Here is a 26,187-nt window from a genome sequence, read left to right as displayed (position 1 = left end):
GCACACACAAGGAAAACAGACCAAAAAAGACTTATTGCATAGGGTGATTACAATCTTGGTCAAAAGTTGGGCAGGAAGAGGAGGTGGAGAGTCAGAATGATGGGACAAGGGACAGGAAGGTCAGGAGGTGTGAGAGGAACAGAAAATCTGGCTGGACCGTTTGGTAATAATTAGACCTGGAGGAGGTTCCAGAGATAGGGAAGTGGAAGATGATGGAGGGCTTTAAATCTAACACATTGAGGGACCAGGAGTCAAAACAATAAGTAATTGATGATGCAGAGCTGAATAGGATGCAAGGGCATGAGATGAGAATGTACTGAAGCTTATGGAGAGTGGGAGGTTGGCCAGGAGAGCATTGGAAAAATCAAGGCCTGGAGGTGACGAAGACGTGTGAGGATTTCAGTTACGCGGGATGGTGAACACAGAAACAGATCACAATGTTCCACATGAGCCTCCTGTTTACTGCATCTCAATGCATCTTCCTATTCCCAGCTCCCTCATGTATGCATCCAGCTTTTCCTTAAATATGTGGGCTGAAGTCAGGGTGTAGGTGGGTACCCTACCATTTGTAGTCTTTGTGATGGAGACAATATGGTGCTGACAGTGCAGCTTGAAGGTGAACCCAAGGCAGCAAGGAGGCTGCAGTCAGAAGTCTAGGTACATGCTTGAGCCATAGATGATGTCAGGCCATCATCTGTTTAGTGTCTGCTTATCAAGTGCTAAATGACCTTCAGTTAGGGTTGCATTAGGGTGCATCTGTTTCAGGGCACATCGACACACTCACCGTCCCGGCCACCCCATTAAAATCAGAGCCTTTTTGCAAAACGTATTGCAATATATTACAACGGTCAAACATTTTTGTGCTGCCCTCTCTGTTGGCGAGGTGTAAATAAAGTTAGTTCAATAATGGTTGCCTGTAGTTGAGTATGTGTTAGTCAATGCAACACACGACAGAAAGATGGCAATGAGGATGGGATGTTTTTTTAAACATTTCATTTGAGTAATTAAGTACTCAAGAACTTTGTGACACATTTTTGTAATTGCTAAAGTTGATTTTAAGGAAGTTTGGGCAATTTGAAAGATTGCTCCGTGTGTACATTGTACTCAGGTACACAGTGAGTCAGCACGGTACAGAATTGAAACAATGGCACTGAAGACATATTTGGGGACAATGGGGGAATTAAACCCTGGCACAGAGGGCTGGTGTAATTATGAATGAAGGTGACGCATTTAACTGAAAGTGAATGAAATCGGAGATGAGGATAAAGTAAATGTTTTCCTCACCATGATGGGACCAGAAGCTTTTGAGGTGGTATCCAACCAATGTTACCCATGAGACCCCAGTACTATGGACTATTCTGGAAGTAATGAGATTCTGGACTCATATTATAGCACGACTAAGAATGAGATTACATTGAGAGCTGCAATCCGTAAAAGAAAGCATTGCCAAGTGAGGTTGTTGCAGATACATTCTTGCATTAAAGAAACTCCCTCCTCACTGTAGGTATGGTACAAACTTAGAAATCAACCTTAGAGACACGTTTGTAGGAGGCTCAAAGGACAATAAAATCCAGGCCAAGCTTTTGAGTAAAGGCAATAAGCTGGCATGAAAGGAGGCCTGTGATGAGTCCACAGCAATGGAAATGGCAGAAAGGGATAGTTGCAAATTGTAAGGAAGTTCTTTTCCTGAGGTGACAGGGGAGGTCCACCAGACTTCAGACTTCAGCCAGATCCAGGCCATGGCAGTCAAGTTCACAGTCTCAGAGTCAGAAATTTAGATATTACCATTGCCACGGTAGCCACCATTTCCAGTTTAAGTGTTATGCCTGTGGGAAAGTCGGTCATATTATTCATTCATAAGATGTGGGCTTCGCTGGCTGGGCCAGCATTTATTGCCCATCCGTAGTTGCCCTTGAGAAGGTGGCAGTGAGCTGCCTTCTTGAACCGCTGCAGTCCATGTGCTGTGGGTACACCCACAGTGCTGTTAGGGAGGGAGTTCCAGGGTTTTGACCCAGCAACAGTGAAGAAACAGCAATATATTTCCAAGTCAGGATGGGGAATGGCTTTGAGGGAACTTCCAGTTGGTGGTGTTCCCATCTATCTGCTGCCCTTGCCCTTCTAGGTGGTAGCAGTCATGGGTTTGGAAGGTGCTGCCTAAGGAGCCTTGGTGAATTCCTGCAGTGCATCTTGTAGATGGTACACACTGCTACTACTGTGCGTCGGTGGTGGAGGGAGTGAATGTTTGTGGATGTGGTGTCAATCCAGCTGGACGGTGTCAAGCTTCTTGAGTGTTGTGGGAGTTGCACTCATTCAGGCGAGTGGGGAGTATTTCATCACCTTCCTGACTTGTGCCTCCCGATTTCCAGATGACATGAAGGCATAGCGGAAAATGTTATGCTCCAGATGGTGGTAAAGTTCCAGGTCACAGCCATGCACTAGGTTAAGGTCATGGTAGATCTAAAGCTGGTTCAAGGGTCTGGAAATCTTTAAATGCTCATATGATAGATGTGGAAACAGAAGATGATGTTATGAAGCAGGAAGATTAAGAGTTGTGCTCAGCCAGAGAGCAAGAAAAACAGCACATGGAAGATGAGTGTAACAGGGCTGAAGATAAAATTCCACTATAGAAATGAAAGTTGGAGAATCACAACTTACCTACAGAGATGAGGAGAATTTTTTTCTCTCAGAGGGTTGTGCCACTTTCGAATTCTTTGGAAGGTGGTGGAGGTGAGGTAATTGAACACTTTTTAGGGCAAAGGTTCTTGTTGGGCAAAGGAAATCAAAGGTTATCAGGGTTAGATGGGAATGTGGAAATTGAAACACAAGAAGATCAGCCACTATGTGATATGCCTAGCTGCCAGGATGGCAACTCCAAATCAGGGAAGTGTCCAGCAGCAGGTGGCGATAAAGGGGTGAATACTGAACAGAGTAACTAGTCTGCCCCTGTGCTAGTAGAGGCCCAAGCCTGGAGGTCCTGCTTCTGAACCCAGCCTCCGCTATTTTTGTGGAATGTCTGAAAGCCAAAATGTGAAGATTAGGTCTGGTGGGAGCAGGTCTGAACCTTATGGATTCATTTGGATAGCCAGGGTACCATTTTGGAGAGATAAGGAACCCCCTTTGGACATGGTTCTGGACTGCCTTTGGGATAGGTCAAGTGCCCTTTGGTGGAGGTAAAGTGACATAAAATAATGTGTCTTTAGACATAGTGCCAAAACAGTTAGGGAGAGGTAAGGTACCTCTTTTGAAAAGGGAAAGTTCCCCTTAAGATTGTTAAAATTAGGCATGAATATGCGTAAAAAGTGCATTAATTCATTGGAACTGTCAAAGTTGTGAAACAACTGTCAAGCTGTCAAAGAATGCCAAGTTGTCAAAGTACTGTGAAGCTGGCAAAGAAGTGTCAAAACACATTGGAACTGACAAGGCTGATTGGAACTGTTAAAGCTGTCAAGGGATTTGGGCTATTGGGCTTTATATTTAAAAAAGTGTGGTGTTTAAAAAAACAGTGCATGCTATTTCACCCTGTCTGTTTACATAAGCCTGAGTACTATAACTATAGGATTTGTGCTGCATGACTGACTTTACAACCTAACATTATCACAGTGGCTTACCTGTTAAGTGGGCAGTTTCAGTGGCAGCTCCAAGTGGTTACAGAATAGAGATGTTTGTTTCATAAAAGATTAAGTACTTTTCCTAAGAGGCTAGTTGAAAGAATTTCAATGTATTGAATGATTTTTGATAAATGAGAGTGTTCTAAAATTAGTGACATCATCAATAGACAGGTTATTTTATGCCAGCATGGCTCCATAGGTTTGCCCATGGTGAATAATAGGTGAGTTAGCATGGGAGGCATAAGTGTAGGGGGCATAGGTTGGCACTAAGTTGGCATTGGGGCTATAAAGGGCTGTGGGATGAGTGGGTACATGGGTTTGCATGGTGGGGTATGAGGGGTTGTGGGGATGGATAGAGTGGAGCAGGTGGTATAAGGGGCCATGGGGGTGGGTACAGGGGCATAGGTTGGCATGGGTCAGCATGGATGGGGCATGGAGAGTGTGTGGGTGGATCAGGGGGTGAGGGATGGAGGGATGTTTGTTGTTTCATTTTTAAAGAAATCTTTCACATAGTGCCAAAACACAGAGGCCTGCCTGCCTCAGCACCCAGCAGCCTCCTCATTTCAGAGGCAGCGGACCCGACTTCTAATCCAGCCCACACCCGCCTCCCCACCCCGCAGAACAAAAATCCCAACTTTTTCTCTCTTTTTCCTGGGTTGGGTTCGCAGAGTCGAAAATGTCCCGACTTTGTGCACTCGACCTGGGAGCGAAAGTCTGGGCCTCTTAAGTCACATTCTCTTCCACAAAACTGGTGTGGAACTAACTAGTTATTCCAATAACAGTATTCCAGTGTTAGGTGGAGTTAGGGTCAGGGTGGAATGTGATGATGTATCCTGTCACTTTCCATTTGTAGTCATTGGAGGGAACAAAGTCTCCCTGATGGGAAGAAATTGGTTTAAGAAAATAGGATTAAACTGGGTCAAGTTATTTACAGCAGGGAATCAGTAAGAGTATATCTGACATTGAGAAAGTGCAAAGAGAGCACAAAGTGATCTTTGAGCACCAAGAGCCAAAATATAAAATTAGGCATCAAAAGGCCAAAGTAAAGATAAAAGACAATGTACAGCTGGCATTTTGCAAGGCTAGGCCTGTGCCTTATGTACAGTTAGACACATTTCTCTGCAGCTCAGAGCACAAGTCCAGACAGTGGTCTTGCCAGCCCAATGCCAGGGTTTGGGCCATCTTCCCACGGCTGGAAAGGAACCTGCAGTGGGAGTATACAGTTGGCATGGTCCATGTGGATACCAAGACATAGAAAGGGCTAGGAAAGCATAACGCTTAGTGATTATGAGCAGCTAGGGGCTAAATTAGGAAGCAGAACCTCAAAGGTAATAAACTCTGTGGATTACCACCTGAGCCACAAGTAAATTGGTGTAAGGTAAATGAGGTAAATAAGTTGAATGTGCGGCTCAAAGACCGGAGTAGGAGAAATGGGTTTTGATTCAGGGGGCACTGGCACCAGTACTGGGAAAAGTGGGAGCTGTACCGTTGGGACAGTCTATACTTGAACCATGCTGGGACCAATGTCCTGTCGAGTCATATAACTAGGGCTGTAGAGAGGGCTTTAAACTAAATGGTGGGGCGGTGGGGAGGTGGGGGGGAGAGGGGGGGGTGGGGTGGTGTGTGGTGGGAATCACATGAGAGGAGATGTGATAAATTTAAGAGAAAGGGCAAGGCAATGCAACAGGATAGCAATAGGGGTAGGTGTGTGGCGGGAAGGGGCAGAGCTTAAGTGCATCATCGATAAGGCCAGAGTTTGAAAGAATGATAAAAAGACAGAATTAAAGGTTCTGTATATGAATGAATGCAGCATTTGTAACAAAATGGATGAATTAATAGCACAAATAGAAATAAATATGTATGACCTGATAGCCATTTCAGAGACATGTTGCAAGGTGACCAAAGCTAGGATCTGAATATTCAAATGTACTCGACATTTCAGAAGGAAAGGAATCTATAAAAAGATGGTTGAGTAGCTCTGTTAATTCAGGATGACATTAATACAGTAGTGACTTATTTCAGAAGATCAAGGTGTAGAATCAGCTTGGGTAGAGATAAGGAATAGCAAAGGTAAGAAGTCACTGGTGGGAGGCCCCCTAACAGTGGCTACACTGTAGGACAGAGTATACAGAAAGAAATAATGGGGGCTTGTAAAAAAAATACTGCAATAATCATGGGTAATTTTAATCTTCATATAGATTAGATAAATCAGATTGGCAAAGGTAGCCTGGAAGATGAGTTCACAAAGCATATTCAGGACAATTTCTTACAGCACTATGTTCTGGTGCCAACCAGGGAGCGGGCTATTTCAGACTTGGCATTGTGCAATGAAACAGGATTAGTTAATGACTTCATAGTAAAAGAGCCTCTAGGCAACAGTGATCATAACATGATAGAATTTCACGTCCAGTTTGAAGTTGAGGAATGTGTCTTAAACTTAAATAAAGGCAATTGCAATGGTACGAAGACACAGTTGGCTAAAGTGAACTGAGAAAATAGGTTAAAAGCTTAGGATAGTAGAATAGCTTTGGCAGACATTTAAGGTCATGACTCCCAGCAAAGAAATAAAGACATTATGAAATAAAGACTCTTTGAGAACAGATACACCATCCATGGCTAACTAAGGAAGTTGAGGAAAGAACTGAAAAAAAACATACAATAGTGTGAAGGTTAGTAGTAGGTCAGAAGTTGGACAGATTTTAGAAAGCAGCAAAGAATGACTAAAAATAATGAGGAAAGAATTAGAGTATGAGAGAAAACTAGCTAGTAATATAAAAACTGATAGTAAGAGTTTTAAATAAGTATTTAAAAAATAAAAGAGTACTTAAAGTGAGTATTGGTTCCTTAGAGGCTGAGACTGGGGAATTGAAAAATTGAAGTCAAGGAAATGGTGGCAGTATTAAAGATGTATTTTGAGTCTGTCTTCACTGTTTAAGACATCCCAAGAATGCTTGAAAATCAAGAGGTAAGAGGGATGGACAAGCTTAAAACAATCACAACACTAGGGAAACACTACTGGGAAAACTAAGGGGATTAAAGGCTGGCAAGTCCCTGATGGGCTGCATCCTAGGGTCTTAACACAAGTTAACTGCAGAAATAGTCAATGCATTGGTTGTAACCTTCCCAAATTCCCGAGATTCTGGAAAGGTCCCTGCAGCTTTGAAAATAGCAAATGTAACACCTCTATTCAAGAAAGGAGGGGGACAGAAAGCAGGAAACTCTAGGCCTGTTAGCCTAACATCTGTCATAGGGAAAATGCTGGAATCCATGATTTAAAGAGGTAATAGCAGGACATTTAGAAAATCATAATACAATCAGACGAAGTCAACATGATTTTGTGAAAGAGAAATCATGTTTGACTAATTATTAGAGCTCTTTGAGGAAGTAACAAGCAAGGTGGATAAAGGGGAACCTGTAGAGTTGATGTACTTGGATTTCCAAAAGGCTTTCAATAAGGTGCCACATCAAAGTTTACTTCACAAAATTAGAACTAATGGTGTAGGCAGTAACATATTGATAGAGTATTGGTTAGCTGACAGGAAGCAGAGAGCAGGGATAAATGGGTCTTTTTCAGTTTGGCAACTTGTAATGGGTGGAGTGCCACAGGGATCAGTGCTGGGGCCTGAATTATTCACAATTGATATTAATGACTTGGATGATGGGACTGAATGTATGCCAGGTAAATTTGCTGATTACACAAGGTAGGTAGGAAAGGAGGTTTCTAAAAGGATAGAAAAAGTATACAAATCGGATTTAGGTAGTTTAAGCAAGTAAGAAAAAATATGAACCCTGTGAGGGACAGGAGGATTTAACTGTGAGTGAGGCGGGTAAGGGGATCGAAAAAGTAGAAGTGGAGGAGCCTCGGTCTTTGCAATTGTCCAACAAGTTCATGGTTCTTGCAGCTTGTATGGATGAAAGTGGGGGCTGCAGGGTGGATGAGTGAACATCATGGCACGTGGTACAGGAAGCCATTCAAGTGGGGGAACAAAAAGGAATGTTGTGGTAGCTGGTGCTAGTACAGTGAGGGGGATAGACACAGTTCTCTGCAGCCAAGAGCAAGAGCCCAGAAGGCTTTGTTGCTTGCCTGGTGCCAGGGTGTAGGACATCTGCTCAGGGATGGCGAAGAACTTGCAGTGGGAGGGGGTGGATGCAGGTCCACATAGGGACCAAAGATATAGGTAGAACTAGGAAAGAGGTTCTGTTTAGGGATTATTACCTGAGCCATGAGCAAATTGACATAGGATTGGAGAGTTCAATGTATGACTCAAAGCTTGGTTTGGGACAAATGGGTTTCTATTTATGGGGCACTGGCACCAGTACTGGGGAAAGTGGGAGCTGGACTGACCTGTGCTGGGATCAGTATTCTGGCGAGTTGTATAGCTGGGGTGGTAGAGAGGGCTTCAAACTAAATAGTGGGGCGATGGATCAGGTGAGGGAAAATGTGATAAGTTAAAGAGAAAGGACAGGGCAAGGCAGCAAGGTAGAAATAAGGGATTTGACAATCTGAGTGTGGCAGGAGGGGACAAAGCTTTGAAACTTAAGAATGCACCAGCAGATAAGTAGAGGTTATGAAAATAATAAAAATACAGAATTAAAGGCTTGTCTACTATCTGGAAGCACACAACATTCAGAACAAGGTAAATGAATTGATGACACAAATGGAAGTAAACAGGTAGACCAAATTGTCATGGCTGCAGGGTGACTATGGCTGGGAACTGAATGTTCAAGGGCATTCGACATTTAAGAAGGATAGGCAAAAAGGAAAAGGAGGTGGGGTAGTGCTGTTAATAAAAATGAGATCACTACCTTAATGAGAGAGGATCTTAGATCAGACGATCGAGATGTAGAATCAGTTTGGGCGGAGCAAAGAAACAACAAGAGCTGGCAAACTTGGTTATTTATAGGCCACCAAACAGTAGTGATAATATAGAGCATGGCATAAATCAGGAAATTGGAGGTCATGTAATAAGGGTAATACAGTAATCATGGGAACTTCAAACTGCATATAGGTTAGGTAAACCAAATTAGCACTAATGATGGGGAGGATGAATTCCTGGAATGTATACATGATGGTTTTTTGGAACAGTATGGTGAGGACAACTAGAGAACAGGCTACTTTAGATCTAGTATTATGTAATGAGAAAGGATGAATTAATAAACTCATTGTAAAGAAGCCTCTAGGGAAGAGTGACCATGATAATGTAGGATTTGGCATTAAGTTTGACAGTGATAGGGTTCAATCTGAAACTAGGGTCTTAAATTTAAACAAAAGAACCTATGAGAGGCAAGTTGGCTGTGGTAGATTGGGAAACTACATTAAAAAGTGTGACAGTAGACAAGCAATGGCAATAAATTATGTCATGGATGTGTAATTATATTACAGACTTTTTTACAAATTCTTTTGAAAATGGATAAAATAGAGTTTTAAAACATGGTTCCCAGAAGTAACGGGACTTCTCTTGTGGATTCCAACTGCTGTTAGCCAGACTGTCCTTACCTCAAGAAGGATCACAAGATACTTGCAATTCAAAGATGCTTTGGACACCATAATTGAATCTCCTAAAAGGTGTGAAAAACCCTTTTACTTCTGAGGGAACAGGAGACATGAAGAACTTCCTCAAAAGTCTGCAATTTAACTGACTTATTTGCTCTGTGGAATAATGACTCGCCTAAATTAACATAGCAGCCATTTTATGTTTTTGAATTAGGAAAAGGGCTGCAGGAGGCCATTTTGGTGTGGATGTTTTGAGAGAAAATATCAGCAGACAGCTCTCAGCGAAAACATATGCGAGAGCTGGGGTTCCCTGCCACCTGGAGCAATAGAGGAATGTGCCCAGGGGGGAAACATCAACTGTCATAATGGCAGAACCATTAAAGGGAGCTCATTTGCTCCCCAAAGCTGATGAGCCGCTGAGTCTAGCTGTGCAGACAACCACTAGAAAGTCACCTAAAGAAATCATCGTGACTGCTGAATCTGACTTCAAGGTTCAAACCCTCCACTTCAGAAAGGAGGAATTCAAAGCAACAGGCCCACAATGATATCTCAGAGATTGCTTTGCAATCTCATCATTAAGCATCTTTTTATCTTTATCTGCTTTTAATCCTTGTACCTATATTTATAGTTCATAACTGTATCAATTATACTGAAATAATTCCAGCTGTAATCTTGTAATGAAATAACCTCGACCTTGTTCAACATTAAAACCTGCCTGCTGAATTATTTTAACTGAATAATCAGAAATTAACAGGAGGCTACATACACAGATACAAATGCTGGGGGCCTTGGGAGGAGGCCGAGATGGATCATCCACTTGGCACTTCTGGCTGAAGATTGCAGCAAATGCTTCAGCCTTATCTTTTGCACTGATGTGCTGGGCTCCTTCATCATTGAGGATGGGGATATTTGTGGAGCCTCCTCCTCCAGTGAGTTGTTTAATTGTCCACCACCATTCACGATTAGATGTGGCAAGACTGCAGAGCTTAAATCCGATCCATTGGTTGTGGAATCACTCAGCTCTGTCTATCACTTGCCGCTTATGCTGTTTGGCATGCAAGTAGTCCTGTATTATAGCTTCTCCAGGTTGACAGCTCATTTTTAGGTATGCCTGGTGCTGCTCCTGGCATGCCCTCCTGCACTCTTCATTGAACCAGGGTTGATCCCCTGGCTTGATGGTAATGGTAGAGTGGGGGATATGCCGGGCCATGAGGTTACATATTGTGTTCGAATACAATTCTGCTGCTGCTGATGTCCCACGGAGCCTCATGGATACCCAGTCTTGAGTTGTTAGATCTGTTCAAAATCTGACCCATTTAGCACGATGGTAGTGCGACACAGCACGATGGAGGGGATCCTCAATGTGAAGGTGGAACTTTGTCTCCACAGTGACTGTGCGGTGGTCACCCCTACCGATACTGTCATGGACAGATGCATCTGCGGCAGGCAGGCTTGTGAGGAAGAGGTCAAGTAAGTTTTTCCCTCCTGTTGGTTCCCTCACCACCTGCTGCAGACCCAGCTTTGTGCTTTAGGACTCGGCCAGCTCGGTCAGTAGTGGTGCTACCGAGCCTCTCTTGGCGATGGACATTGAAGTTCCCCATCCGGAGTACATTCTGCACCCTTGCCACCATCAATGCTTCCTCCAAGTGGTGTTCAACATGGAGGAGCACTGATTTATCAGCTGAGGGAGGGCAGTACATGGTAATCAGCAAGAGAGAGTACATGAGGGAGTGAGACAGAGTACAGGAGGGAGTCGGCCAGGGAGTGAGATAGAGTAGAGGAGGGAGTCAGCCAGGGAGTGATTGATAATACACCAGGGACATAGCCAGGGTGTGAGAGAGAGTATACGAGAGAGTCAGTCAGGGAGTGAGGGAAACTACACGATGGAGTCAGCCAGGGAGGGAGAGAGTGTACTCGAGAGAGTCAACCAGGGAATGAGTGATACAGTACACAAAGGAGTCAACCAGGGAGTGAGAGACACAGTACACGAGGGAGCCAATGTGGGAGTGAGAGTCAATACATGAGGGAGTCCGCAAGGGAGCGAGGGGCAGTACATAAGTGAGTCACCCAGGGAGTGAGGGACAGTACACAAGGGAGTAAGATAGGGCGTGAACAATAGTATATGAGGGAATAAACCAGGGAGTGAGAGAGATAGTACACGGGGGAGTCAGCCAGTGTGTGAGAGACAGTGCACGAAGGAGTTAGCCTGGGAGTGAGAGTGGAATAAGAGGGACTACATAAGGGAGTCAACCAGTGAATGAGAGACAATACATGAGGGAGTCAGGCAGGGAGTGAGACACCATAGATGATGTAGGCACCCAGGGAGTGAGATGCAGTACATGATGGGAAAGATAGGGAATGTACGATAGTATATGAGGGAGTCAAGCAGGGAGCGAGAGAGAGTACATGAGGGAATCGGCCACGGATTGAGAGACAGTACAAGAAGGAACAAGATAGGGAGTGAATGATAGTATACAATGGAGTAAACCAGGGAGCGAGAGACACAGTATATGAGGGAGTCAACCAGGGAGTGAGAGACAGTGGATGAGGCAGTCAGCCTGGAAGTGAGAGAGTCAGTAAATGAGAGAGACAGACAGGGAGTGAGACAGAGTGCTTGAGGGAGTCAGCCAAGGAGTGAGAGACAGCACACGAGGGACAAGATAGGGAGTGAGTGATAATATACGAGGCAGGCAAGCAGGGAGTGAGAGAGAGTACACAGGTGAGTCAGCCAGGGATTGAGAGACAGTACACAAGGGAGACACCTAGGGAGTGAGAGAGTACACGAGGGAGTAAACCAGGGAGTGAGAGGGAGTCAGCCAGGGAGGGAGAGACAATTCATGAGGGATTCAACCCGGGGGTAAGAGAGAGTACATGGGGGAGTCAGCCAGGGACTGAGAGCGAGTGCATGACGGAGACAGCCAGTAAGTGAGAGAGACAATACAGGAGTGAGTCAGCCTGGGAGTGAGAGAAACAGTACATGAGGGACAAGGTAGGGAGTGAACATAGTATACAAGGGAGTCAAGCAGGCAGAGAGAGAGAGAGTACACAGGTGAGTTAGCCAGGGAATGAGAGACCGTACAGGAGGGAGACACCCAGGGAGTGAGATACAGTACTCGACGGAACAAGATAGGGAGTGAATGATGGTATACGAGCGAGTAAACCAAGGAATGAAAGGCAATGCAGGAGGGGGTCAGCCAGTGAGTGAAAGAAGTTGTATGAGATTCAGCCAGGGATTGAGAGAGAGAACACAAGAGAGTCAGCCAGAGGGTAAGAGAGAGTCCATGAGGAAGTCAGCTAGGGAGTGAGAGACAGTACATGAGAGAGCAAGATATGAAGTGATGAACAGTAAACGAGGGAGACATGAAGGGAGTGACAGAAGATATACGAGGGAGTACACCAGGGAGCGAGAGAGTACAGGAGGGAGTGAGCCAAGGATTGAGAAACACGAGGGAATCATCCAGGGAGTGAAAGAGAGTACACGGGAGAGTCAGCCAGGGAGGGAGGATAGTACACGACGGAGAAATATGGGGATTGAACGATAGTATACGAGGGAGTAAACTAGGGAGTGAGAGACAGTACACAGGGGAGTCAGCCAGGGAGGGAGGACAGTACACGACGGAGCAAGATAGGGAGTGAACGATAGTATACGAGGGAGTAAACCAGGGAGTGAGAGACAGTACACGAGGGAGTCAGCCAGGGAAGGGGAGACAATACACGGTGGAGTCAGCCAGGGAGTGAAGGCAGTACACAACGGAGCAAGATAGGGAGTGAATGATAGTATATGAGGGAGTAAACCAGGGAGTGAGAGAGTACACGAGGGAGACACCCAGGGAGTGAGGGATAGTACGCGAGGGTGCAAGATAGGGTTTGAACGATAGTATACGAGGGAATAAGCCAGGGAGTGAGAGAGACAGTACATGGCGGAGGCAGCCAGGGAGTGCAAGAGACAATACAGGAATGAGTCAACCTGGGAGTGAGACAGACAGTACATGAAGGACAGGATAGGGAGTGAATGATCGTATACGAGGGAGTCAAGCAAGGAGTGAGAGAGGCAGTACACAAGGGAGATAGCCAAGGGAGTGAGAGACAGTACCGGAGGGAGTCAGCCAGGTAATATGAGACAGTACAGAAGGGACTCAGCCAGGGAATGAGAGAGTATACGAGCGATCGAACCAGGGAGTAAGAGAGTGTAAACGAGGCATTCAGCCAGGAAATAGGAGACCCTACATGAGGGAGACACCCAGGAAGTGAGATACAGCACACGAGGGAGCAAGATAGGGAATGAACGATAGTGTAGGAGAGAGTAAGCCAGGCAGTGAAAGATGGTGTATGAGAGTTAGTCAGGAATTGAGAGACAATGCACGAGGGAGTCAGCCAGGGATTGAGGGAGACAGTACACGAAGGAGTAAACCAGGGAGTGAGAGACAGTACACGAGGGAGTCAGCAAAGGAGTGAGTGACCGTACATGAGGGAGACACCCAGTGAGTGATAAAGAGAACATGATTCAGTCAGCCTGTGAGTGTGAAACAGCACATGTGGGATCAAGATAGGGAGTGATAGTATATGAGGCTGACTCCCTCATGTACTCTCTCTCACTCCCTGGCTGACTCCCTCGTGCAGTCTCTCTTACTCACAGGCTGACTCCCTCATGTACCCTCACTTCCTGATTTATTCCCTCATAAAGTATCGTACACTTCCTGTCTTGCTCCCTCGTGTACGATATGAGACATGAGGGAGTCAGCTAAGGAGCGAGAGACAGTAAATGAGAGAGCAAGATAGGATGTGAACGATAGTATAGGAGGGAGTCAAGCAGGGAGTAACAGGAGGTACATGAGGGAGTAGATCAGGGAGTGAGAGAGTACAAGGTGGAGTCAGCCAGGAAGCTAGAGACCCTACTCGAGGGAGACACCCAGGGAATGAGATAAGTACACGAGCGAGTAAGATAGGGAGTGAATGATACTGTGTGAGGGAGTTAACCAGGGAGTGAGAGAATACAGGAGGGAATGAGCCAGGGATTGAGAAACCATACACGAGGCAGTAGGCCAGTCAGACAGTACACGAGAGAGCAAGATAGGGAGTGACGATAATAATAATAATAATAAAAGGGAGTAAACCAGTGAGTGAGAGAGTACATTAGGGAGCCAGCCGGGGAGTAAGAGTGCACGAGGGAGACAGCCAGCGAGTGAGAGATGGTGTATGAGAGTCAACCAGGATTAACAGACAGTACACAAACGAGTCAACTAGTGAGTGAGAAACCGTACACAAGGCAGTAGGCCAGTCAGGGATTGAGAAACAGTACACGATGGAGAAAGATAGATAGTGAATGATAGTACATGAGGTAGTAAACCAGGGAGTGAGAGAGAGCACTTGAGGGAGTCAGCCAAGGAGTGAAAGAGAGTGCACAAAGGTGACCGCCAGGGAGTGAGAGACAATACAAGATGGACTCAGCCAGGGAGTGAGAGAGAGTGCACATCGGTGCAAGATAGGGAGTGAATGATGGTGCATGAGGGAGTAAACCAGGGAGTGAAGGATGGTGTATGAGAGTCAGCCAGGAATTCAGAGACAATGCACGAGGGAGTCAGCCAGGGCTTGAGGGAGACAGTACACGAGGGAGTCAGCCTGGGCTTGAGGGAGACAGTACACGAGGGAGTCAGCCTGGGCTTGAGGGAGACAGTACACGAGACAGACAGTCAGGGAGTGAGAGATGGTGTACCAGAGTCAGCCAGGAATTGAGAGAGAGTACACGAGGGAGTCAGCATGGGAGCGAGGGACAGTACACAAGGGAATCAACCAGGGAGTGACAGAGTAGAGCAGGGAATGAGACAGGGATTGAGCAGCAGTACACGAGGGGCTCAGCCAAGGGCTGAGAGACAGTACGGGACGGTGCAAGATAGGGAGTGAACGATGGTGTATGAGGGAGTCAACCAGGGAGTGAGAGCATAAACAAAGGAAACAGTCAAGGTGTGAGAGTGAGTACATGAGGGAGTCAGCCAGGGAGTGAGAGACAATACACAAGGGAGGCAACCAGGGAGTGAGAGAGTAGAGGAGGGAGTGAGCCAAGGATTGAGAAACATGAACGAGGGGCTCAGCCAAGGAGTGGTCTTTCTACTACTGAAAGACACGATGGTGCAAGATAGAGATTGAACGAGGGTATACGAGGGAGTCAACCAGGGATTGAAAGAGTGTAAATGAGGGATTCAGCCATGGAGTTAGAGAGAGCACACGAGGGAGCAAGATAGGGAGTGAACGATAGTGTAGGAGAGAGTAAACCAGGGAGTGAGAGATGGTGTTTGAGAGTTAGCCAGGAATTGAGAGACAATGCACAAGGGAGTAAACCAGGGAGTGAGAGACAGTACACGAGGGAGCAAGATAGGGAGTGACTAATAGTACATGAAGGGAGACAGCCAAGGAGTGAGAGACAGTACAAGATGGACTCAGCCAGGGGGTGAGGGAGACAGTACATGGGGGAGTCAGCCAGGGGGTGAGAGAGAGTACACGAGGAGTCAGCCAGGGAGTGAGGGACAGTACACGGGGGAGTCAGCCAGGGGGTGAGAGAGAGTAGATGAGGGAGACAGCCAGGGGGTGAGAGACAGTACACAGTTCAGTCAGCCAGGGATCGAGAGACCATACATGGGGGAGATACCCAGAGAGTGAGATACAGTACAAGAAGGAGCAAGATAGGGAGTGAATGATAGCATACCAGGGAGTAAACCAGGGAGTGCTTGAGGGAGTTAGCCAGGGAGTGAGAGAGAGTACACGAGGAGTCAGCCAGGGAGTGAGGGACAGTACACGGGGGAGTAAGTTGGGAGTGAATGATATTTTACGAGGGAGTAAACCAGGGAGTGAGAGAGACAGTACAAGGGCAAGTCAGCTAGTGAGCGAGAGACAGTGCACGAGGGAGACACGCAGGGAGTCAGATAGGGGTTGAACGATAGTATATGAGGGAGTAAACCAGGGAGTAAGACAGAGTAAATGAGGGAGTCAGCCAGGGAGTGAGGGACAGTACATGAGGGGATCAGCTTGGGAGTGAGAGAGAACAGTACGGCAGTGAGGCAGCCTGGAGTGTGAGACAGTACATGAGGATAAAGATACGGAGTGAATGATAGTATATGAGGGAGTCAACAAGGGAATGAGAGACTCAGCACAAAATGGAGTCAGCCAGGGTGAGAGAGACAATGCACGGGGTAGTCAACCAGGGAGTGAGAGAGTACAGGAGGGAGTGAGCCAGGGATTGAGAAACAACGCATGATGGTCTTAGCCAGGGAGTGAGAGAGACAGTGCACAAGGGGCACAGCCAGGGAGAGTGAGAGAGAGCACACGAGGGAGTGAGCCTGCGAGTGTGAAACAGTGCATGAAGGAGCAAGATAGGGAGTGAACAAAAGTATATGAGGGAGTCAAGCAGGGAGTGAGGGACAGTACAAGATGGAGTCAGCCAGAGAGGGAGAGACAGCACACAATGGAGTAAGCCAGGGAGTGAGTGAGACAGTAGATGGGGGAGTAAGCCAGGGAGTGAAAGAGAGTACATGAGTGAGTCAGCCTGGGAGTGAGGGACAGTACACAAAGCAGTCAACTGGGGAGTGACAGAGTAGAGGAGGGACTGAACCAAGTATTGAGAAACAGTACACGAGGCGCTTAGCTAAGGAGTGAGCCAGTATAGGACAGTGCAAGATAGGGAGTGAACAAGGGTATACGAGGGAGTCAACCAGGGAGTGAGAGAGTGAAAATGAGGGATTCAGCCAGGGAGTGAGAGGGAACACACGAGGGAATTAGCCAGGGAGTGAGACAGTACAGTGGGGAGTGAGCCAGTGAGTGACAGAGTAGAAGGGGGAGTGAGCCAGGGACTGAGAAACAGTACACAAGTGGCTCAGCCAAGGAGTGGGAGACATTACACGAGGGAGCATTATAGGGAATGAACGATGTTATACGAGGGAGTAAACCAGGGAGTGAGAGAGTGTAAACAAGGGTTTAGCCAGGGAGTGAGTGACCATACATGAGGGAGACACCCAGTAAGTGAGATACAGTACATGAGGGAGCAAGATAGGGAGTATTCAAGAGAGTAAACCAGGAAGTGAGAGATGGTGCACAAGATTTCCTGGTGCCAGGAATTGAGAAACAGTGAATGAGGGAGTAAAGCGGGGAGTGATAGACAGTACATGAGGGAGTCAGCCTGGGAGTGAGAAAGAGTACATGAGTGAGTCATCCTGGGAGTGTGAAACATCAAATGAGGGAGCAAGAGAGGGGGTGAACGATAGTATACGAGGGACTCAACCAGGGATTGAGAGACAGTATAAGAAGGAGTCAGCCAGATAGTGAGAGAGAGTACACAAGGAGTCAGCCAGAGAATGTGAGAGTACACGAGAGAGTACACGAAAGACAATACATGTCGGTGCAAGATAGGGAGTGAATGATGGTATATGGGGGAGGAAACCAGGGAGTGAGAGATGGTGTAAGAGAGTCAGCCAGGAATTGAGAGACACAGCACATGAGGGAGTAAACCAGGGAATGAGAGAGAGTGCACGAGGGAATCAGCCAGGGAGTGAGAGAGAGTACACGAGGGAATCAGCCAGGGAGTGACAGACAATACACAAGGGAGACAACCAGGGAGTTACAGAGTAGAGGAGGGAGTGAGCCAAGGATTGTGAAACAGTACACGAGGGGCTCAGCCAAGGAGTGAGAGACAGTACACGTCGGTGCAAGATAGGGAGTGAACGATTATATACGAGGGAGTAAACCAGGAAGTAAGGGATGGTGTACAAGAGTCAGCCAGGAATTCAGAGACAGTGCATGAGGGAGTCAGCCTGGGATTGAGGGAGACATTACACGAGGGATTAAACCAGGAAGTGAGAGAGATAGTACACGAGGGAGTCAGCCAGGGAGTGAGAGAGTACAGGAGGGAGTGAGCCAGGGATTGAGAGACACATTGCACGAGGGAGACAGCCAGGGAGAGGGAGAGACAGTACATGAGGAAGACAGCCAGAGACTGAGAGAGACAGTACACGATGGAGTAAGCCAGGGAGTGAGAGAGACAGTACATGGGGGAGTCAGCCAGTGAGTGAGGGACAGTACACAAGGCAGTCAACTGGAGAGTGACAAAGTAGAGGTGGGACTGAGCCAAGTATTGAGAAACAGTACACAAGGGGCTTAGCCAAGGAGTGAGCCACTGCAGGACAGTGCAAGATAGGGAGTGAACGAGGGTATACGAGGGAGTCAACCAGGGAGTGAGAGAGTGTAAATGAGGGATTCAGTCAGGGAGTGAGAGAGAGTACACGAGGGAGTCAGCCTGGGAGTGAGGGACAGTACACGAGGCAGTCAACCAGGGAGTGACAGGGTAGAGGAGGGAGTGAGCCAGGTATTGAGAAACAGTGCACGAGGGGCTCAGCCAAGGAGTGGGAGACAGTACACGAGGGAGCATTATAGGGACTGAACGACGGTATATGAGGGAGTCAACCAGGGAGTGAGAGATAGTGCATGAGAGTCAGCCAGGAATTGAGAGACAATGCACAAGGGAGTCAGCCAGGGTTTGAGGGAGACAGTACACGAGGGAGTCAGCCTGGGACTGAGAGAGAGTGCATGAGGGAGACAGTCAGGGAGTGAGAGAGACAGTACACGAGGGAGTCAGCTAGAGAGTGACAGATGATACATGAGGGAGTCAGCCAGGGAGTAAGAGAGTGTACATGAGTGAGTCAGCGTGGGAGTGTGAAATGCCACATGAGGGAGTAAGATAGGGGGTGAATGAAAGTACAGGGAGTGAGAGACAGCACAAGATGGAGTCAGCCAGAGAATGAGAAAGTGGACACGAGGGATTCATCCAGAGAGTGATTCGCCATACACGAGGGAGAACACCAGGGAGTGAGGGACAGTACACGAGGGAGCAAGTTAGGGACTGAACGATAGTGTATGAGAGAGTAAACCAGGGAGTGAGAGACAGTACACGGAGGAGACAGCCAGGGAGTGAGAGATCATACATGAGGCAGACACCCAGGGAGTGAGATAGGGAATGAAGGATAATATACGAGGGAGTCAGCCAGGGAGTGACAGATTAGAGGAGGGAGTGAGCCAGGGATTGAGAAACAGTCCACGAGATGCTCAGCCAAGGAGTGCGAGACAGTACACGACGGTGCAAGATGGGAATGAATAATGGTATACGAGGGAGTCAACCAGGGATTGAGAGACTGTAAACGAGGGGTTCAGCCAGGGAGTGAGTGACCATACATGAGGGAGACAGGGTAATTTGATAAGGTGGATTCAAAATTGGCTTAGTTGTAGGAGACAGAGGGTGATGACAGAAGGATGCTTTATTGACTGGAAGCCAGTGTCCAGTGGCGTACCACAGGGATCGGTACTGGGTCCCCTATTATTTGATATTTATATGAACCACATAGATGACTATGTGGGGGGTAGGATTAGTAAGTTTGCAGATGACACAAAGATTGGCCAGGTGGTTAACAGTGAGGGTGAGTGTCTTGGGCTACAGGAAGATATAGATGGGATGGTCAAAGAGGCAGATAAGTGGCAGATGGAATTTATCCCTGAAAAGAGGCGATACACTTTGGAAGGAGTAATTTGACAAGGAAGTATTCAATGAGTACACGAGGTAGTCACCCAGGGAGTGAGAGACAGTACATGGGGGAGTCAGCCAGGGAGTGAGAGACAGTACACGAGGGAGACAGCCAGGGAGTGAGAGAGAGTACACGAGGGAGACAGCCAGGGAGTGAGAGAGAGTACACGAGGAATTCAGCCAGGGAGTGAGAGAGAGTACACGAGGAATTCAGCCAGGGAGTGAGAGAGAGTACACGAGGAATTCAGCCAGGGAGTGAGAGAGAGTACACGAGGAATTCAGCCAGGGAGTGAGAGAGAGTACACGAGGAATTCAGCCAGGGAGTGAGAGAGAGTACACGAGGAATTCAGCCAGGGAGTGAGAGAGAGTACACGAGGGAGACAGCCAGGAAGTGAGAGAGAGTACATGGGGAAATCAGCCAGGGAGTGAGAGTATACGAGGGAGAGAGTGAGGGAGTGAGAGACAGTACAAGATGGAGTCAGCCAGAGTGTGAAGGAGAGTACATGAGGGAGTCAGCCTGGGAGTGAGAGACCGTACACGAGGGAGACACCCAGGGAGTGAGATAGGGAGTGAATGATAGTACACAAGGGAGTAAATCAGGGAGTGAGAGACAGTACATGAGGGAGTCCGCCAGGGATTGAGAGTACACGAGGGAATCAGCCAGGGAGTGAGAGTATACGAGGGAGAGAGTGAGGGAGTGAGAGACAGTACAAGATGGAGTCAGCCAGAGTGTGAAGGAGAGTACATGAGGGAGTCAGCCTGGGAGTGAGAGACCGTACATGAGGGAGTCCGCCAGGGATTGAGAGTACACGAGGGAATCAGCCAGGGAGTGAGACAGGTTACATGAGTGAGTCAGCTTGCGAGTGTGAAACATTACATGAGGGAGCAAGATAGGGAGTGAATGATAGTTTATGAGGGAGTCACGCAGGGAGTGAGAGACAGCACAAGATAGAGTCAGCCAGAGATTAAGAGAGTGTACACGAGGGATTCATCCAGGGATTGATTCACCATACAAGAGGGGGACACAGGGAGCGAGGGAGCAATATAGGGAGTGAACGATAGCGTATGAGGGAGTAAACCAGGGAGTGAGAGAGAGTACACGAGGAAGTCAGCCTGGGAGTTAGAGACAATACAGGAGGGAGTTAGCCAGGGAATGAGAGAGTAAACAAGCAAATAAACCGGGGAGTAAGAGAGAGTACACGAGGCAGTCAGCCAGGCATTGATAGACCGGACACGAGGGAACAAGATAGGGCATGAACCAGGGAGTAAGAGAGACAGCACACGAGGGAGACACCCACGGAGTGAGATAGGGAGTGAGAGAGACAGTACACAAGGGAGTCAGCAAGGGAGTGATTCACCATACACGAGGGAGACACCTAGGGAGTGAGGTACAGTGCACGAAGAAGCAAGATAGCAAGTGAATGATAGTGTACGTGGGAGTAAACCAGGGTGTGAGAGGAGGGAATCAGCCAGGGAGTGAGAGGCAATGTATGGGGGAGTCAGCCTGGGAGTGAGTGAGACTGCACGAGGGAAACATCCAGAGAGTACATGAGGGAGACAGCCAGGAGTGTGAAACAGCACATGAGGGAGCAAGAGAGGGAGTGAATGATAGTATACGAGGGAGTAAACCAGGGAGTGAGAGAGACAGTACATGAGAGTGTCAGCAAAGGAGTGAGTGACCATACACGAGGGAGACACCCAGGGAGTGAGAGACAGTACTTTAATGAGTCAGCCTGGGAGTGAGTGAGACTGCACGAGGAAAACATCGAGAGAGTGAGAGAAAGTACATGAGGGAGACACCCAGGGAGTGAGATAGGAAGTGAATGATAGTATACATAGAAACATAGAAACATAGGAAATAGGAGCAGGAGTAGGCCATTCGGCCCTCCGAGCCTGCTCTGCCATTCATTATGATCATGGCTGATCATCCAACTCAATAGCCTGCCATAAATGAGGGAGTAAAGCAGGGATTGAGAGACAGTACAAGATGGAGTCAGCCAGAGAGTGAGATAGGGAGTGGAACGATAGTATACGAGGGAGTAAAGCAGGGATTGAGAGACAGTACAAGATGGAGTCAGCCAGTGCGTGAGGGACAGTACACAAGGGAGTCAACCAGGAAGTGACAGACTGGAGGAGGGAGTGAGCCAGGGATTGAGAAACAGTACACGAAGGGCTCTGCCAAGGAGTGCGAGACAGGACACAACGGTGCAAAATAGGGAGTGAACGATGGTATACGAGGGAGTCAACCAGGGAGTGAGAGTGTAAATGAGGGATTCAGCCAGGGAGCGATTGACCACACACAATGGAGACACCCAGGAAGTGAGATACAGTACACGATGGAGCAAGATAGGGAATGAACGAAAGTATATGAGAGTGTAAACCAGGGACTGAGAGATGTATGAGAGTCAGCCAGGAATTGAGAGACAATGCATGAAGGAGTCAGCCAGGGTTTGAGGGAGACAATACACAAGGGAGTAAACCAGGCAGTGAGAGACAGTACACTAGGGAGGCAGTCAGGGAGTGAGAGACAATACACGAGGGAGTCAACCAGGGATTGACAGAGTACAGGAGGGAGTGAGCCAGGTATTGAGAAGCAGGAGACAAGGGAGTCACCCAGTGAGTGAGAGAGCGTAAACGAGGGAGAAACCCAGGGAGTGTGAGACAGTACACGAGGGAGCAAGAAAGGGAGTGAACAATAGTATACGAAGGAGCAACCCATGGAGTTAGAGAGAGCACACAAAGGAGTCAACTAGCGAGTGAGAGACAGTAAACGTCGGAGTTAGCCACGGGGTGAGAGACAGTACAGGAGAGAGTCATCCAGGGATTGAGAGACAGTTCAAACTGCAGCCACTGAAGAATTTAATCCACAGTATGAACACTACGAATTGACTAACATTGTAATGGTTTCCATTCCATGTGTTGTTCCTATTCCTCCTGGCTATCACCCCCTGAGCAGCTCCTATTTGTACTGGCTTTCACTCCATGCTGGCTCCTATTTGTACAGGGTAGTATTCCCTGAAATTGTATTTGCTATCACTTTCTTCCTCTGTTTGTTTGATTCCATATCTCTGGTGTGTTGTTCCGTCGTTATTCCCATGTTTATTGGCGGTTATACCCATTTTTCCCCTTCTGTACTTCTCCATTTCCTGTGGTTAACAGCTCATAGTTAGTTCCATGTTGTCCATGGTATCACACCCTGAGTGCTTTTGAATTGTTCTGACTATGTCTCCTGGCTGGCTCCCATTTGTATTTCCTGTCAGCACCTGATTGCCTCTCATTTCCACTGGCAGTCATTTGCCGGCTGGATCCCAGTTTTACAGGGTATCACTCCAGGGTAATTCCTACTGGTACAACGTATCACTCCTGTGTAACACCTATTGGTACAGGGTATCATTCCTGGGTAACTCCAATTGGTACAGGGAATCATGCCTGGTTGACTCTCCTATTGGTACAGGGTATCACTCCTGGGTAAATCCTATTGGTACAGTGTATCTCTCCTGGGTAGCTGCTATTGGTACAGAGTATCACTCCTGGGTGAGGATCCTATGGATACGGAGTAGCAATCCTGGATGATTCTCCTATCGGTATAGGGTAAAACTCCTGGGTGACTCTCCTATTGGTACAGGGTATCGCTCCTGGATAACTCCGGTTGGTACAGGGCATCACTCTTGCGTAACTCCTATTGGTAAAGGGTATTACTCCTGGTAACTCTCCTATTGGTACAGTGTAGCACTCCTGGATAAATCCTATTGGTACAGGGTATCTCTCCTGGGTGGCTCCTATTGGTAGAGGGCATCACTCCTGGGTGATGCTCCTATGGCTACGGAGTATCACTCCTGGATGATTCTCCTATTGGTGCAGGATATCACTCCTGGATAACTCCTATTGGTGCAGGATATCACTCCTGGATAACTCCTAGTGGAACAGGGTATCACTCCTGGGCAACTCCTTTTGGTACAGGGTATCTCTCCTGTGTATCGCCTATAGGTACAGGGTAGCACTCCTGGGTGGCTCCTATTGGTACAGGGTATCACTCCTGGGTGACTCTCCCATTGCTAAAGGATATCATTCTTGGATAACTCCTATTGGTACAGGGTATCACTCCTGGGTGATTCTCCTATTGGTACACGGTATCACTGCTGGATAACTCCTATTGGTACAGGGCATCACTCCTGGTTGGCTCCTATTGGTACAGGGTGTCACTCCTGGGTAACTTCTATTGGTACAAGGTGTCACTCTTGGGCGACTCACCTATTGCTGCATGGTACAACTCCTGGGTGGCACTCCTATTGGCACAGGGCATCGCTCCTGGGTACCTCCTATTGGTACAGGGTATCACTCCTGGGTAAATCCTATTGGTACAGGGTATCACTCCTCGGTGGCTCCTACTGGTACAGGGTATCATTCCTGGGTAAATCCTATTGGTACAGGATATCACCCCTGGGCAACACCTATTGGTACAGGGCATCACTCAAGCATAATTCCTATTGGTACAGGTATTACGCCTGTGTAACTCCTATGGGTACAGGGTATCCCTCCTGCGTAACTCCTTTTGGTACAGGGTATCACTCCTGGGTAACTCTCCTATTGGTACTGGCTATCACTCCTGGGTAACTCCTATTGGTACAGGGTATCACTCCTTGGTAACTTATTATTGGTACAGGGCATCACTCCTGCGTAAACCTACTGGTACAGGGTATCACTCCTGGGTTACACCTATTGGTACAGGGCATCACTCTTGCAAAATTCCTATTGGTATAGGTATTACACCTGGGAAACTCCTATTTGTACAGTGTATCACTCCTGGGTAACTCCCATTTGTACAATGTATCACTCCTGGGTATCTCCTATTGGTACAGGGCATCACTCCTGGGTAACTCCTATTGGTACAGGGTATCACTCCTGGATAACTCCTGTTGGTACAGGGTATCACTCCTGGGTAGCTCTCCTATTGGTACAGGGTATAACTCCTTGGTAACACCCATTGGTACCTGGTATCACTCCAGGGTGGCCCCAATTGGTACGGGGTATCATTCCTTTGTAACTCCTATTGGTACAGGGTATTACTCCTGGGTAACTCTCCTATCGGTACAGTGTATCACTCCAGAGTAAATCCTATTGGTACATGGTATCTCTCCTGGGTGGCTCCTATTGATACAGGGCATCACTCCTGGGTGACGCTCCTATGGCTATGGAGTATCACTCCTGGATGATTCTCCTATTGGTACAGGGTATCACTCCTGGGTGACTCTCCTGTTGCTACAGGATATCATTCCTGGATTACTCCTATTGGTACAGGGTATCACTCCTGGGTGACTCTCCTATTGGTACAGGGTATCACCCCTGGATAACTCTTATTGGTACAGGGCATCACTCCTGGGTGGCTCCTGTTGGTACAGGGTGTCACTCCTGGGTTACTCTCCTACTGGTACAGGCTATCACTCCTGGGTAACTCCTATTGGTACACGGTATCACTCCTGGGTAACTCCTATTTGTACAGGGTATCACTCCTGGATAACTCCTGTGGGTACAGGATTTCACTCCTGGATAACTCCAATTGGTACAGTGTATCACTCCTGGGTATCTCCTATTGGTACAGGGCATCACTCCTGGGTAACTCCTATTGGTATAGGGTATCACTCCTGGATAACTGCTGTTGGTAGAGGCTATCACTCCTGGGTAAATCCGACTGGTACAGGGTATCACTCCTGGATACCTCCTATTGGTATAGGGTATCACTCCTGGGTGGCACTCCAATTGGTGAAGGGCATCACTCCTGGGTACCTCCTATTGCTACAGGGTATCACTCCTGGGTAAATCCTATTGGTACAGTGTATCTCTCCTGGGTAGCTGCTATTGGTACAGAGTATCTCTCCTGGGTGACGATCCTGTGGCTACGGAGTAGCAATCCTGGATGATTCTCCTATCGGCATAGGGTAACACTCCTGGGTGACTCTCCTATTGGTACAGGGTATCACTCCTGGATAACTCCTGTTTGTACAGGGCATCACACTTGCATAACTCCTATTGGTAAATGGTGTCACTGTTGGGTAACTTTCCTATTGTTACAGGGTATCACTCCTGGGTAACTCCTATTGCTACAGGGCATCGCTCCTCGGTAAATCCTATTGGTACAGGATATCACCCCTGGGTAACACCTATTGGTACAGGGCATCACTCAAGCATAATTCCTAATGGTGCAGGTATTACTCGTGGGTAACTCCTATTGGGACAGGTTTCACTTTTGCGTAACTCCTGTTGGTACAGGCATCACTCTTGCGTAACTCCTATTGGTACAGGGTATCACTCCTTGGTAACTCCTATTGGTACAGGGCATCACTCTTAGATAACTCTTGTTGGTAAAGGCATCACTCTTGCGTAACTCCTATTGGTACAGGGTATCACTCCTTGGTAACTCCTATTGGTACAGGGCATCACTGCTGCGTAAACCTACTGGTACAGGATATTACTCCTGGGTTACACAAACTGGTACAGGGCATCACTCTTGCATAATTCCTATTGGTATA

General features: G+C 47.4%; 1 protein-coding gene across 1 annotated transcript in view; it reads right to left on the bottom strand.

Moving 5' to 3' along the window:
* LOC144680645 (regulating synaptic membrane exocytosis protein 1-like) overlaps positions 1-26,187 on the bottom strand; it is a 704,348-nt gene that overhangs the window by 25,361 nt on the left and 652,800 nt on the right. The window lies entirely within an intron of this gene.

This window comes from Cetorhinus maximus, chromosome 5 (genome assembly GCF_964194155.1).
Source record: "Cetorhinus maximus chromosome 5, sCetMax3.hap1.1, whole genome shotgun sequence".
Classification (NCBI taxonomy): Eukaryota; Metazoa; Chordata; class Chondrichthyes; order Lamniformes; family Cetorhinidae; genus Cetorhinus; species Cetorhinus maximus.
The sequence above is the reverse complement of the archived record's forward strand: the minus strand, read 5'-3'. Positions and strand labels throughout refer to the sequence as shown.